Below are 6,246 nucleotides of genomic sequence, written 5' to 3'. Positions count from 1 at the left end.
TAACAAAGATGTCACCCAGTGTATAAATACAGGACATTGTTGGGTGTCTCCTCCTGTTGTCTGTGGAGCACATGGTGGTTATGATAAGTAGCACAAAAAGAATGATTGAATTATGAAATGCAGAACTAACCCAATAAATAAGTTGTATTACTTTAACTAAAAATGTTGCTGGTATGTGGACTGTAACCAAACTTAATGCAAACCACTAACAAACCCGGGATAGTATGTGTCTGCAAGTTACAGATTGATCATGGACATATGGCTAAACAAACTCTTAACAAGCATGTTTAAATTCATGAGCTATGTGGCGTTGATGGTGAAAGTAGGGACAAATGGTGTATTCTCACCCACTTTGTCACAAAGGAGTAAACTGCTTTGCCTGACACTATTCATTTACAGCTTGGAACACATTTGAAGTCATTTTCAGTCCATCCACAAAGCACTTTCACCAGTGTTGTAGTTTGAGATATTAAACAGAGAAATTGCTGGTTTCTGTTATTCTAAGTAAATATCACAGATAAAACACATAACAGTAGCAGATCTCTGTGATACATCTGTTATGTTTCAATGAGCCTAAAGGTGTAAATGAGCACACAGCTGTAACCTGCAGCCAGGTGAGGATCTCTAAACAAGATGAGCTGACTTCCAGTGAAGAGCTCCCTCTGCTGGTCTTTATCCTTAATACCAGTGTTTCCAGTTCAAAGGTTTTCTCTCAAACATACATGTGAAAGACTGATAATCAATAACAGACAGTAAATAAGAGCTCACTGTAACAGACAGGATTAAAAACAGCAACAGTAAATCTCAGTTTCAATTACACATTACAATAAAACAACAAAGATCAATGTTGAGAAGTTAAAGATATAAATTCTGGAAAGAAGGTCAGAACTCAGTTTTACAGTTTTCATGACGTTAGACGATCAGCAAACATGATGAAAAGATTGTTGTGGTCATTATAAACAAACGCATCACTTCCTGTGTGGCTGCTGCAGCTCTGAAGGGTCTTAACCTGAATACTTCATTACAACCTTCAAGCACATGATAGACAGGATAAAAATGTTAATGCTATATTTCATTTGAAAATAAATCATACAGATGAGGTGGTTTATGAGGTAGACATGCTTCTCAGTATAATTTCAATAAAGTGAACAAAGTGCACATTTCAGATCTAACAAAGTTTAACGAGGAGTCCTGATATCAAAATGATAAACAAGGTAAAGATCAAGAATGTTGTTTCCTCCATCAAGTCTGTTATTGTTGTATATCAGTGGTTCATTATGGCTCTGATACCATGGCCACTTACTGGAGAAAATAAAGGCAGGATGTGTTTTAATCATTATTAGTTTTTACAGTTTGTAATTTAAGTGCATGAAGCATCAAGGTTGTTGCTATGGTTACCTGCCAGCCAATGGGAAACTTGTGTGTTCTGTGTCTTTGGTATAAAAGTGAATCAAACTGTTTCCTCTGATCCATCTGCTAAACTGTAAGTTTTCTGAAATCCACCACTGGACCGAGTATAAATCTTGTTTAACAGGCAGAGAGTGAATGAATAAACAGCCAGTACAGATATAGCTGCTGCTGTCAGTCCCAGTACACAGTAGAGGCCGATCCTTTCCCGACTCGCTGTGTTTGGTGTCTCAGGTTCAGGCCAATCCCTCGCTGCTGTAAAGACACCAAACACATCTGTGTCATTCATGTGAAGAAACAACATTTCACTAAAGAAAACTAAATAACCACAACACATTAAGTTGGAACATATTTCATAGTTCTGCTGAGTTTTACTGAATCATCTTACCAGTGACATTGAGTCGGCCTTTTCCTCTGTTCAAACCATAATCTGTTCTCACTTCACACTGGTACAGACCTGAGTCATCAGTCCTGATTCTGAACACGTGAAGTCTGATTCGTCCTTCTCTGAGGGCGTCTTTGTCACACTGAACTCGTCCTGCAAACTGTCCATCCTGAAACTCTGAGTCCTCAACACCCTTATATAGATGATACAGGACCAAGGGTTTAACATCAGTTAACAGTTGACAATTAATTATAAGTACGGTGGAGGAACTGTCAGTTTTGGTTGTAAACATCCATTCCAGTGTGATGTTGTGGTTCTCCTCTGCCTGGTAGGAGGTCTCTGTCACGTTCAATACAAATGTTCCTGTTGAGGAGACAGAGAGGGAAAGTGAGGACCAGACAAACTAAGAACTTTAACATTTGAGCCCTTAAACTCCACCTATATATATTTAGAAATACAGCTAAGTGTTTAAAGATACAAGAGTATAAAAAAGGTAATGCATGATGCCAATACTTAATACAATCTAATCAATAACTGAAGATAGAGGATCTTCCCAACTGTCATCTACCAGCTTTAGGTTTATTCTGTTGTTCATCTTTATGTCAAACTGAAGGTTTAAACTAACCACAGACACAGGAGGTCAGGCTGATGAGCAGAAGGATCCTGCAGATCATCTTCTCCCTGTGAGAGGAGACAGAGGAGAGGAGTCATCAACACATGAGGTCAAAGTTCAGTCATCACACTTGTGAAAAGATAAGTCAGGTTTCATTCATGCATCACAACATGTGCTCATGTTCATCTTCCTTATTCTACATGACTGACCAAAGGACTTTTAGTCAGATCTCAGTCAGTCTACAGTTTGTTCTTCTATGAATTCAGTTCAAGTAACATGTTTTTAAAAGCCTTTCTCAGGTGTCTGTGTGCAGTAATGTAACTGTGCTACAAGATGCTGCAGGTTAAGTTGATTACAATATCTGAAGGTGCAGTTAATATTTCATGGTTCTTCGTGTGGTAGGGAGCACTAGGAAACACTTCCCCCAAACTGATCTTGAACACAGCCCTTGTCTGTTCACTTGCCCATCCCTTCCTATAAATCAGGTTCTGATTATTGTTGATTGTTGATTATTGTTTTAGCTTCCTTGCTAGTGCCCCCTGAGTCTTACCTTTGCATACCACAGTGGTAAGTAGGGCCTGGACAACTATTGATTATATTGTGTATGAACAGGGCTGTACAGAGACCTTTAGAGGGGCAGGTGCTCAAACACCAAACCACCAACATAATTTACAGCATGATCTGCTGAATTATAGCAACACATATTCAAACACAATGTAACATGAAATCTTGTTCTTCTCTCATGTAGGAGACTATGATTTGGTCTGTGGTGTGTGTGTGTGTGTGTGTGTGTGTGTGTGTGTGTGTGTGTGTGTGTGTGTGTGTGTGTGTGTGTGTGCAGGTTGGATGATATATATATGTTCAGACGCAGCACTAGAGCAGGGGCCTGTTTCAGAAAGCAGGTTCAGTCAAGCTCCGATACTACGAGTCACTATGGCAACAGGTAAATAAAAGGCAGGACCTCTATTTTAATCCAGTGGACTTAAAGATATGAATGCATGTGTGTGCGGACGCTGCACATTTATCTATAAAAAAGAGCCTGTGTCAGAGCGGTAAAAGTGTCAATAAGTTTACACAATAAAGTTTTATTCAGTGTTGTCCATCAATTCATCATTTACCAGACTTACATTTCCTTGATGATGATAAAGTGGAATCTGACTGTGTATCAGGCTGCAGCTACATCACATTTTAAATATATTTGTTCAGCTTTAATCTGACGGACAAAACACAGGAGGCAGAGCAGCTCCTGCACTGAAATCTTTATTGCACATAATGTATAATCTCAGTTTCAATTTAAACAATCGGTATGAAGCTTTAGACATGTGGGATCAATGAATAATTATCTCTATCACTCATGATGTGATTGGTCGCACTGATGGAATATAATTCCTATAATACTGGAGATTATATGTTAATATGCTGAGTGAGCAGGATTGTGATGCGGATGAAGAATGTAGTTTGAAAGTGAGATTTTTAAATAGGGAGCATAATCTTAACGTGTTTTAACAGCATTTTAGTGACAATGTTTACATTTATTACAGTTGTTGAAGAAGCTGAAATAAAGTCACTGAATGCTGTTGAGCTGAGATACAAATAGATGTCTAAATATTTAAAATATTCTGTATTTTAACCTCGACGCCTTTTCAAGTGCAAATCACCAAACACGTTATTACTGGATCAGACTGAGAGCTACAGTCATGTCTCTATGTCTTTGATCTATATATGTTTTAAATCTTTAACTATATTTTTCATCTTCAGTTGCTGCCTCCTGTGTTTTGTCCGTCAGATTAAAGCTGAACAAATATATTTAAAATGTGATGTAGCTGCAGCCTGATACACAGTCAGATTCCACTTTATCATCATCAAGGAAATGTAAGTCTGGTAAATGGTGAATTGATGGACACTCACCGGTGTTCTCACTTAGTCCATCACTTGATCAATTAGAGTTCAATGCACTCAGGCCAAGTTAAAACACAATATCAGAAAATATAAAACCATATAAAAAAAGCATGCAGGGCAACTCACTAAAACCAGATGTATATAACAAAAATAAGACCAAAGAAGATAAAATATAAGATCAAGTAGGACTAGAATTATGTGTCACTTTGACACCTGCTTTCTGAAACAGGCCCCTGCTCTAGCGTTGCGTCTGAACATATATATATCATCCAGCCTGCAGAGAATGTTGCCTTTGGCTGTGTGATGTTTATTAGGTGCCAAGAGCACACACACACACACACACACACACACACACACACACACACACACACACACATACACACACACACACACACACACACACACACACACACACACACCACAGAGCAAATCATAGTCTCCCTCTGATTTCATCAGGTGGGGAACAATGATGTAGTTTGATTTGGTTCGTTGCAAGATTTCATGTTACATTGTGTTTGAATATGTGTTGCTATAATTCAGCAGATCATGCTGTAAATTATGTTGGTGGTTTGGTGTTTGAGCACCTGCCCCTCTAAAGGTCTCTGTACAGCCCTGTTCATACACAATATAATCAATAGTTGTCCAGGCCCTACTTACCACTGTGGTAGGCAAAGGTAAGACTCAGGGAGCAATGTTGAGAAGTTAAAGATATAAATTCTGGAAAGAAGGTCAGAACTCACAGTTTTACAGTTTTCATGACGTTAGACGATCAACAAACATGATGAAAAGATTGTTGTGGTCATTATAAACAAACGCATCACTTCCTGTGTGGCACTAGTTTAACACCAGTGTTCATAACACATGAGAACAAGCAGCTCTGAAGGGTCTTAACCTGAATACTTCATTACAAGCTTCAAGCACACGATAGACAGGATATAAATGTTAATGTTATATTTCATTTGAAAATAAATCACACAGATGAGGTGGTTTATGAGGTAGACGTGCTTCTCAGCATAATTTCAATAAAGTGAACAAAGTGCACATAACAAAGTTTAACGAGGAGTCCTGATATCAAAATGATAAACAAGGTAAAGATCAAGAATGTTGTTTCCTCCATCAAGTCTGTTATTGTTGTATATCAGTGGTTCATTATGGCTCTGATACAAGCAGAGGTTTTATTCTGAGCTGAGGGTGAATTCACGCTGTGTAATATTTGAATGTGAAGGCAAAAACCGCTGTTCAAACTGACTGATCAACTCAACTAATATCCAACCAGATAGTAAACCTCCGCTAATGAATGTGCTTCGATATGCTCTAAAATACGGACTGAATGAATGAGGAGATGAAACAGCGTGTCTGAGTCTGTAAGAGAGAAGAGACAGAGAGAAACTCCGGGTTTACTTACTTACTTTACAGACACCTCTTATCTCTATATTGTCTGTTTCTTTAACCACTCATTTTCTTTTCAGACACATTCACCAGTTGTTTTATTTGATTTAATACTGTAGTTGTTGGGGGTAGGTGGACGGAGTTCCCAGCATGTGAGACATTGTGTTTACGGACATAAGTTTAGGTAAATTGTGTTCTAAATCACCACAGATGTTATCTGGTACACAGTGATTAGTGTTACTGTTCTCCACACTAACTCTACGATGTTTCTAGTAGTTAACAGTTTGCTGTTATGGAATAAAGCATCTTACACCATGAGTGAAGTTGTGTGGGTGGTTAGTTACTTCCCTCAGACAACTCTTAATGTGGAACTGACATAGCTCTGTTTGCACAATGTTTCTACAGTGCACAGTGGTTAAGTAGCATTGATTGTATACTGTGGCTTTCATAACACCGTTCACATCAAAATGTAATGGGTTTAATCTCGGTGGATTCCTGTTGACTCAAATTTAGCTAAATCGCATGCGCAAACCCGTATTTGCGGTTAGCAACT

The sequence above is a fragment of the Thunnus albacares genome, chromosome 8 (assembly GCF_914725855.1).
Source record: "Thunnus albacares chromosome 8, fThuAlb1.1, whole genome shotgun sequence".
NCBI classification, from domain to species: domain Eukaryota; kingdom Metazoa; phylum Chordata; class Actinopteri; order Scombriformes; family Scombridae; genus Thunnus; species Thunnus albacares.
This window is presented reverse-complemented; position numbering follows the sequence as displayed.